Consider the following 9,423-nt stretch of genomic DNA (forward strand, 5'->3'; position numbering starts at 1 on the left):
CCCTGCTTGGGCCAGATGGCCCTAGCTGGTAACACTACCGCGTGATTCCTGTCACCTGTGCAAATGGCTTGCCAGATGGTCAGGCCGCATCTCCATATACAAGACACTTTGACACCTCTGCCAAGAGAGAGCGACTTGCCGGCGCCTTCCCAAGCATGGGACGAGCTATGCCCAGAACATTAGCAGATCAAAAGCATTCCCTGACATGACATCCCAATGGAAGAGGCTGGAGTGGGATGGCCAACTCCGAGCCAATCAAAACATACCTTGCCTGACAACGCATGGTAACCAGAGATTGGAATGCCTTCCCACTCTCTCACTATTGGGTAAATGGCCATACCTGGTGGTGACGGGGGGGGGGATATATCAGCAATGATCCATATGAGAAACAGGAAGTTAAGGAGAGTTAAGTAAGTTCTTCTCTGGGAAACAAAGAGTTCTTTTGGACTGACTGTTTGCTGTTAACATGGAGTGAGACTTTTAGGCAGCCAAGCTGGACTAGCTGTCCACAAAACCATGGGGTTCCTCTTCAGGATTCCCTGGTGAGACCTTGGACTATTTGCACACCAGCCTGGTAGCTATGAACTACCTCTATTGTATAGTTAGAGCTGAATAAGCTATCGATATCTTTTGTTTCTTATCTTTTGCTAGTCTCATGTTATTTAATTTTATTCATTTAACTTTCAATTTCTAGACCGCTCAACCCCCGAAGGGCTCTGAGCGGTTTACACAGTACAATTTTAATTACACTACCTCACTAGGGCCACACATCGAGGGGAAATGACTACCTATCAGGCACCCGCGGCTTGGTGGTTGTTTTCTGCAGAAGTTCTTAGTCCCCGGGTGACGACGTCTCGGCGCAGATCTTCTTCGACCGCAGCAGCTCCTTCCGGGGATGGTCCCTCAGTGCACGACAGTGCGCGCTACCGTAGCTGGCCTCTGTCCTGGTTGGCTCCGGCCTACCACGTTGCCTTGGCACCACACCCTGCCGGTCCAATCTCTGTCCGGGCCGCTCAATTCGCCGCCGTTGCCGCTGCCATGTTTTGTCAGTTACTGTCACCACCATTCCGCCGCTCAGCCACCGCCGCTCCACCGCTCACCGAAGGGAAGGAGGGTGCCCCCCCCCCGCTCTAGGAGCAGGTACCCAATTAATCTACTCGCCCGTACGGGCTTTCAAACCGCTGGGTGGGTGGTTATATGCATGCTTGTGCACTGAATAAAGATAATATATAATCAATATTATCTGGACCTGTTTCCTCTGTTGCAACCTGATTTCTAAGACTGAATCTTGTGTCTAAAGCCATTCGCCAAAGGAGGCTACCACTGAGGTACTTAATTGTTTGCAGCCCTGGTGCAGAGCTGGTAAAGTGCGTCAGTCCCATAAAGCAAGAAGGAGCTTGGGATCTCTGCTCATGAGCTTTGGTGCGGAACTGATTAAAGAGAGATCCTGGTGGCAGACTACCGGTAAAGCCTGGAGAGTGTACAGACATTCTCCTGGCATTTGTTTAATTGTTCCTGAACACTTGGTTTCTCTCCCATCCCTGGACTGGGATGAGAGAGAGAAACCTTGACAGGCGTAACCATAGGAACGATGGGAAAGGGAGGGCAAGAGCAGCCGCTGCCAGAACCACTCAGAAGCTACGCCGTGGCCGTCACGTGCAATCAGGAGGAGGCGGGCAAAGCATGTAGAAAAGGGATGTCAGCCCAAGAAGAGGCTGGTAGGTTGGAAAGCCAGAATGCCAGTTGGCTTTGCGGGAGCAGCTGCACCCTGCGCAATCTGCTCTGTCCAGAGCCCGGCCTTTCTCACTGTGCAGGGGAAGATGCGAGCCTCCACGTGCAGAGGCAGTCCACCTTTGAATGCTGGCGCTGGGAGGAGGCCGCTCTTTCCTGGGCTGCAGGTGGAAGCACCAGTCCACCAGAGCCGCTGCTGACTTTCCCGCCCACCTACCGGAGTCCCCGCCCTGGCCGCGCACAGCACAGGCACCGCTGACATCACCCAGCGTGAAGGAGGCGGAGGAGGAGGGAGGACGAGGTGCACACAGCAGAGGCGGCTGCTGCTTCCCGGGCCTATTCTTCTGCAGCTTGGGGAGAGGAGGGGGGACGGCAGTGATGCTGCACCAAACCGGCAGTGGAGCAAGCAGAGGAAGCTGGAAGACAGCAGAGAGGAGGCAACTGCTGCTGCAGCAGCAGCAGAGGGGAGAGCATGGGCCTTGTGTGGGGCCTGGGTTTTTTTCCTGCTGGGAGCTGGGGATGGGGCTTGCCGCCACCACCTGTGCTTCTAACTGCCAGAGCACCGCTCCTGCACGCTCCAGCTCAAAATGACCCCTGTATCCACAGAGAAATCAAATGCAAAATCTCGACATGGCAAGATTCAAGCCTTCTTATTTACAAACCAATGACTCACACTACAATTTCTGCTGCAGAGTGCTTTAAAAATCACCCAGTTCTATTCATTGATGCTCTGTGAGACACTTGAGAAAGTCGATGGGAGCATGAGAAGCTTGGGCCAGGAGCCTGAAGTGATAAAATGAAGAGGTATAATCACACCATCAAGATTAGGCTGCGAAAGACAAAAAAAGAGAGAAAAAACACAGGAGACTTGTTTAACCATCACAGGCAGAGTGTGCACACACAACTTTAGATTAGTTGTCACAGCTCAGGTACAGGACAGTTCAACTTCATTCTGGCTCAGGAAGCTGAGCATTTAGGAATGTTATGAGATTCTCTACCTCCCATGGCCATAACAGCTGTGTTCTCTTTTCCCATGTCTGTTAGAGCTGAAGTGATTTATGCTTTTAAAACCTGCACACATTTGATCACTAAGACATGACTTTCTGTGCTCATTTCACACAGGGCCACACATAGCCATCACAGAGTTCTTACATACCATTTCAGTCTCCTTAGGATACAGTCCTATGCACACTAATTTCAGAGTCCATCCCGCAGAACTCAGGGCAACACACTCCTGTGCTTAAGATTGCACTGGATATTACTTACTATCTGTGTGAGGCAATGTGTTAGAAAAAGCAAACTTTCAGAAATCTGGTTACTCACCACTCCGCCCAGTGGCCCTCTACTACAATAGCAGAGCGGCCCGAAGACCTGTGTCTTCTCTTTGAGTAGTCAACACCAGTGGGACACCAAGACCCCTCCCAACCCACCCCCTTTCCCTCTATAAGTGTAAGAATTTTCAAAACTTTAAAATAAACAGTACATTATATGCCTATAAAATCAAGTAGAAAACGTCAAACTGCTAGCAACCATCGCTTGTTCAGCTTTTCCCCACCCCAGATTAGTTCTCTTCCATCTCTGGACCAGGATCCCAGTTTGATTCTTGTTCTTGACTCGGTGAGTTGAGAAGATGAGGCTTTCTTTTGTTAGAGTAGTGCTCCAGTTCTTGGTTGAGGTTGTGATCTAACCAGAGAGCCCTTAAAGCCGTTTTGCCTGCCTCTATGTCCCAAATTTCGTATCTTCTGCCTTGATGAAAGAACCGAATCCTGGCAGGGGTGATCCATCTATAACTGATTTTTGCCATCAAAAGCTTAGATGTGATGGGTTTTAGTTCCCGCCTTAGTTAAATCGCCTCAGCCGGCATCTCAGGGAATACTAGAATCTGCTTGCCTTGAAAGTTAAAGCTGTCCCTTAACCTTGCCTCCTCCAAAATCTTTTTCTTAGTATGGAGGTCACCAAACGTAACAATAATATCTCTGGGATTTTTCCTAGCAGGGTTGTTAGGCGCCCCCTTCTGATATGCATTCGTAATAACCGGTGCTATACCTTCCTCTAAATTCAGCTCACTAGCCAACCAGGATGGTATGAAGCAGCCCAGGTCTGTTGTTGACTCTGCCTATTCCTCAAAGCCTCTTAGTTTCAGGTTGTATTTTTTTAACATCCGTCTCAAGAACCATCATTTTCTCCTTCATTTGTGAGTCAGTGAGTTGCAGGCTTTGTATGTCTTCCTGTAGCAAGCCCATCATCGCTAGAGCACTCTCCGCCACTTGAGAGGTCTTTGTCATCGAGCCCCTGATCTCATCTAATTGAGCTCTTACTGGGTCCAGCATCCTTGAAAGTGAGCCCATTAGCTTAATTTCTAACCTTGCCATGGCCATGGTGAAGCTTTCCATGGTCAGTAGAGTACCCGCAGCTGCTTGTGTGCTTAATTTTGCCACCGCCACGGTTATTTGAGCACTTGATTTCCTGGCTTCTGCCATGTTTGTTTCCATTGCCTCCTTTAACGTCCGCACCTCCTTCTTTTTGCTGGGATTACAGTATGCCGATACAGATTTAATCTTTTTTGGGGATGGAGGTGCCTTCCCCCCACCTTTAGGCATTGTCTGGTGAGTAGAAGCAGTGTTTAAGTCCGACCTTTTATGCTGAGAGGGAATTAAGGAATGAGAGCATAGCGATCAAGCGTCCACCATTCTCCCCGACCAACTGCCACCAGAACTGTCCATTTAAGAAGCAGTCATCTGTTAAGTCAGTTCCTGCCACCTTCCACGAAAGTGATGGCCTCTCTACTTGTGTTCCTGGATTGTTTTGTTCATATGGAGACTGTGTTGTTCTGAGCGCCTCAGGGTGATCTTGCTGGTACTTGGCCTGTGCAGCTCAGAGCACTGCAGGAGCACTATGTGCAAATGCCTTGCCGCATTCCTAAGTTGCCTCCTCCTTGTAGCGTTGGTGTAACTGGCTTGATGGGGAGTTGGTGTGAAGGAGTGGTGATGTGGTGGACATTTCTTCAGGTTCATGAGGGTTCATGAGGGAGGCATGCTTCGAAATGGCTCCTAGAAAAGTCCTTTACTATCTCCCCATAAACATTCATACCCTGGCCCTGCTCCTACACCTGACAGACACCGGCCTGTCTGGTGTTGGGGGGGTGGGGTTTGTATTTAAAGGCATCAGGGAGGCTGGGCCAGAAGCAGTGCTAAGGCAATTCTGCTGAGCAAACCTCCCCGGTGGCTGTAAACATCCCACCTCCTCTCCTACACCTGAAAGGCAGCTGCCTGTCCAGTGTAGGAGGGGGGAGGAAGCCACTGGAGGTGGGGTTGCACCTGACAGACAACCGCCTGTTAGGTGTAGGTGGGGGGAGTGTGTTGGAAGCCATCCCACCTCCTCTCCTACACCTGACAGGCAGCTGCCTGTCCAGTGTAGGAGGGGTGAGGAGTATTAGAAGTCACTGTGGAGGTGGGGCTGCACCTGACAGACAACCAACCGCCTGTTAGGTGTAGGAGATGGGGGGAGTGTGTTGGAAGCCATCAGAGAGGTTGGGCCAGCAGCTTTGCTTCACCTCACAGGTGGTTCTTGGCCACTCCAGATTTCCTCAACTGTCATTAGCTCTCTGCAGTCTCCTGTAACTGTTGGGGTTTTTTTACCTTAGGATACTGAGCTCTGCAGCTGACCAATCAGAGAGTGGGGGGGTGCAGAGAGGCAGCTGCCTGGCAGCCGCATAGGAATCAATGGGGGGGAGCACATTTCCCCCCTTTTGACCTACTTAGGGGTAAAATTTCAAAAATCCCTTCTTAGCGAGCACCTACACCACAGTAGGAGCACTCTCCCTGAATTTGGTGTCTCTATGTCCAGCAGTTTGGCCTGGGCATTGATTTTACGGTGAGGGGACTTTCTTTTATATATATAGATGGTGTGGAAATGAAGCCCTTAAAAATCTCCCTGTTTTGTCACTGTTGCTCAATTTCTACATAATGTTGGAATTTTTTAAAAAGGAAATGTAATTTAACTCACCAGGATCAGGGTGTGCTGGTTGTGATCTAGTTTGTCTGCATAAGCTGCTACCATCATTGCCCATCACCAAATGTCTTTCCAGTGAGTAATGAGGATGTGTAGGAGAGTCTGGACTTTGGCACCAAGAACTTTGAACTGGAAATAGTGGAGGGGGTGTCTTTTCTTCTCTGTAGAAATAAAAACAAAATTATCTTTTCTGGCCAGGGGTAATTTCGTAGAAAAAGAGGTGCAGGAGCTCTTTAGTATAACTCATTAGCATAATTTATTTGCAAATGCCACACCCCCTGACATCACCGGACGTGTGTCAGAAGGCAACACCCACCGCTCAGGCTCCACCCCCAAAAGCTCCAGTTATTTACCAGCTCGGAGCTGGTGAGCCTACTTGGAGAAAAACTACATTAAAAACACAAAGAAAATAGTCAAGATGTTAACTGGTTTCAATATAACAAACATTTATTATAAAATCAACAACTCTACAATTAATGCCGAGACAGGAGTAGCAGCAATCGTCTTCTCACTTCAAACTCATATCCTGCAAGTGAGTACAAGTCCCAGAGCACTGAGCCTATTCCCAGGGGCTGTCATTCCATTTTGCAACCTGTCATTCCACTCTGTGACGTGTCATTCTAGTCCCACAGCACAGATTCTATTGCTAGGGACTGTCTTTCCACTCTGGGGGCTGTCCTTCCAGTCCCAGAGTATCCTATCTAGGCCCAAATACCTTAATGGAAAAACCATTCCACATTTTCTTTGCAACTTTTTTTATGCTGCAATGTGTTTCAGCGGAGCCCATGCAAGTCAATTGGCATTCCTGGCTCCCATGATCTCCAGTGGGCCTTTAAGCCTCTTCCATTGTTTCCAATGGGCAATCCTGTCATTCCTTTTATACACCCCAGTTAGTTGTCCGTTTGAAACGGTATCACACCATTTTAAGTAACAGCAAACTGAAGAGCATGAACATGTACAGAGTGCATATTTCTTGCCAATGTTCTTTCTGGGCTGCACACAGGGCAAAAGGAAATTTTAAAGTGTCTCTGCTACTGGACTCTTACTTTTTCTACTGCTATTACAAACCACAACATTCAAAAACCAGTGGGGGGAACATTTTAACCTTCCAGGACATTCAGTTGCTGACCTAAGAGTAGCAGTTCTCTAACAAAGGAATTTCAAAGGGAGATTAGAGAGACTGCTGAATTGCAACTGATAATGAAGCTCAAGACAATGCAAACTCCTGGACTGAACTGAGACCTAGGTTGTTTCTCTCATTAACAATGCCTGCTATTGTCATTTGGCATCTGAAATCACTTCACTCTCCAAGATATAAGGACAGATAGATTAACATTCCAGCTGTATCTGAAGAAGTGAGCAGTGATTCATGAAACCTCATGCCCTGCCACAAATTTTGTTAGTCTTTAAGGTGCTGCTGGACTCTTGCTCCCTTTCACTAATAAGGAATGCAAGCTGTATTGTGAGGTTCACCACCCCCATCGGTTAGAAATGCAAAAGGGAATACTTATCTCTCTCTGGCAAAGTCTGTAGGCAAACAGCTGGGAAGAAAACATTGCTGGCACTGACGCTCAGCTCTCTCTGGCAAAGTCTGTAGACACACAGCTGGGAAGAAAACATTGCTGGCACTGACTCTCCCCTCTCTCTCTCTCTCTCTCTCTCTCTCTCTCTCTCTCTCATGCTCTCTTTAGCTCCCCCCCCCCTGAAGAAGTCTGCAAGCAACCAAAACCTTACCTGGAGGAAGAAGTTTCTAATCTTCCTAAAAGAGCTACTAGCTCCATTCCCCCCCCCCGCTGTTTCCCTCCCCCTCTATCCCCAGAGGAGAAGGGGAGGAGCCCTCAGCCAATGAAAGGAAGGCTTGCATTCTCTCCTCTCCCAAGCAGGAAATAGGAGATGCTGGAGAGAGGAAGCTGCGATGCCAGAGGAGGAGAGGAAGCTGCTCTCAGATTTAAGAAAAGTTTTGGCTGGCACTGGTTGCCCTGGGGGAGGAGCAAAGGGAAGGGAGTGTGTGTGTGTGTTTGCTTGCAAGGAAGGAGAAGAAATGTTGCTACTCCCAGAATGCCATTACTGCTCGTTTCTGATTGAAATGACCCCTTTTGGCTATTTTAAATAACCATTATTGTGCACAGACAGGGCTGTGAGTTTTAAAAATCAAAGCAAAACAGAATTCTATAAGAATTCTGCTATAGCTGAATAATGCAGCTTCTACAAACTGCAGATAAAACATATTTGCATGGTCTTTGCATGATTTATTCTGCAATGTTCACTGTTTTGCATGATTCATTCTATTTCACCTCCTTATGGAGACAGGCAAGGAACTTTAGTGGTCACTGAAATGCATTCCCACAAGCACACTGACAGCCCATTCCAGTCAACAGGAATCTTATTCAGAGATTCATCAGATTTTGGAGGTTTCAGCAGGTAATACACACTTTCAAGAATATCTTTGCAATCTAAGGGTTGGAAAGTTGTTTTTATATGAAAGCTGAGGATTTTCAGTGCAGCAGGAGTTTCAGCATCTTATAATTATTTTGTCTCTTTGGCTCTTCTTCCTTGCAAAGCGGAGAAAGTAATGCCCAATCTGTTTATTTGAACACAGGATCCTCCAAGATCTGCCTACAGGGATGGATGCCAGGAAGGGGAAGATGCAGCATTCTAATAAACATGCAAGAACCCTAGATCATTCATTACTCTCTCTGCACTAAAGCTCCACTTCCATCAAAGTCCTAAAAGCCATCTCTATATCTGTCCATTGACTAGACCTATAGATCTGTCATCCATGAATCGGTAATTCCCTTTTGGAAGACTTCTAAACTAGTAGCCTTTATCACAACTTGGGGGCCTGGGGGCCCATGAGTAGTGAGCGTGGGGATGGAAGACACAGACAACAAACTTGTGGAAAGGAAAATGGCCGCAACTACCAAAGGAGCATTGGCGCAGATTGGGGACAGATCCAGCATTGGGTGACCTGTCTGCTTCCTGATGTAACCCCACCCCCCGCAGCCTGCTTGCTGAGTGGGTAACTGTGAAGTAGCAAGCCCTTGGGGACCATGTGGGTGCCAGCTGCTGTGTGATTCCCTTGCTACCTGGTGAGAGAGCCAGCTGACAGCCTCTGGAAAGGAAAGGAGATTGTAAGCCACTCTGAAACTCCTTTGGGTCGTGAAGGGTGGGGTATATCCAATCTCTTCCTCCTCCTCCTCCTTCTCCATTGGGTATGCCACTTCATAGTTCCACCCCCCCAAGACCCCTTAAGGGACTCCCCAAACAGGGGAAGCAGGCATTCAGGCATAGCCTCCCCCCAAAATACATCCATCCCAATGCCCAAACTGCCACAAGATCAGGGTGACCACCCCTGCTCTCACCAGCATTCTGATACAACAGACAACGAAGCAGGCCATCACACGTACCATGGACCCAAGTGTCCATACCCCACTCTGAGAGGTGTCACAGGCATCCTTGACACTCTGAGAGGTGTCACAGGCATCCTTGACTCCCGCCGACTTCTTCTCAGATGCCACTGCACCTCAGTATATGCCTTAGTGTGTTGACTCCTTTTCTAGGTGGAGGTGCCGGGAAGGGGGGGATAACAGGAGTCACCTCAGTCTCGAGTGGTGAGGGGGTTACTTCACCTACCCTCTGCCAGCTCCCTGGGCTCAGCCACACTTGCCGGTCACTCTCTCT

General features: G+C 48.5%; 1 long non-coding RNA gene across 1 annotated transcript; it reads right to left on the minus strand.

Annotated features, from left to right (window-relative positions):
* Positions 1–2,485: 2,485 nt before the first annotated feature.
* LOC107111116 lies at positions 2,486–7,530 on the minus strand. Its single transcript, XR_001482546.1, has 3 exons — positions 7,477–7,530; positions 5,737–5,903; positions 2,486–2,560 (listed from the first exon to the last, which is right to left on the minus strand). It is a non-coding gene; the product is annotated as an uncharacterized LOC107111116 (long non-coding RNA).
* Positions 7,531–9,423: the final 1,893 nt, after the last annotated feature.

Source organism: Gekko japonicus, unplaced genomic scaffold, assembly GCF_001447785.1.
Source record: "Gekko japonicus isolate JY-2015 unplaced genomic scaffold, Gekko_japonicus_V1.1 scaffold679, whole genome shotgun sequence".
NCBI lineage: Eukaryota > Metazoa > Chordata > Lepidosauria > Squamata > Gekkonidae > Gekko > Gekko japonicus.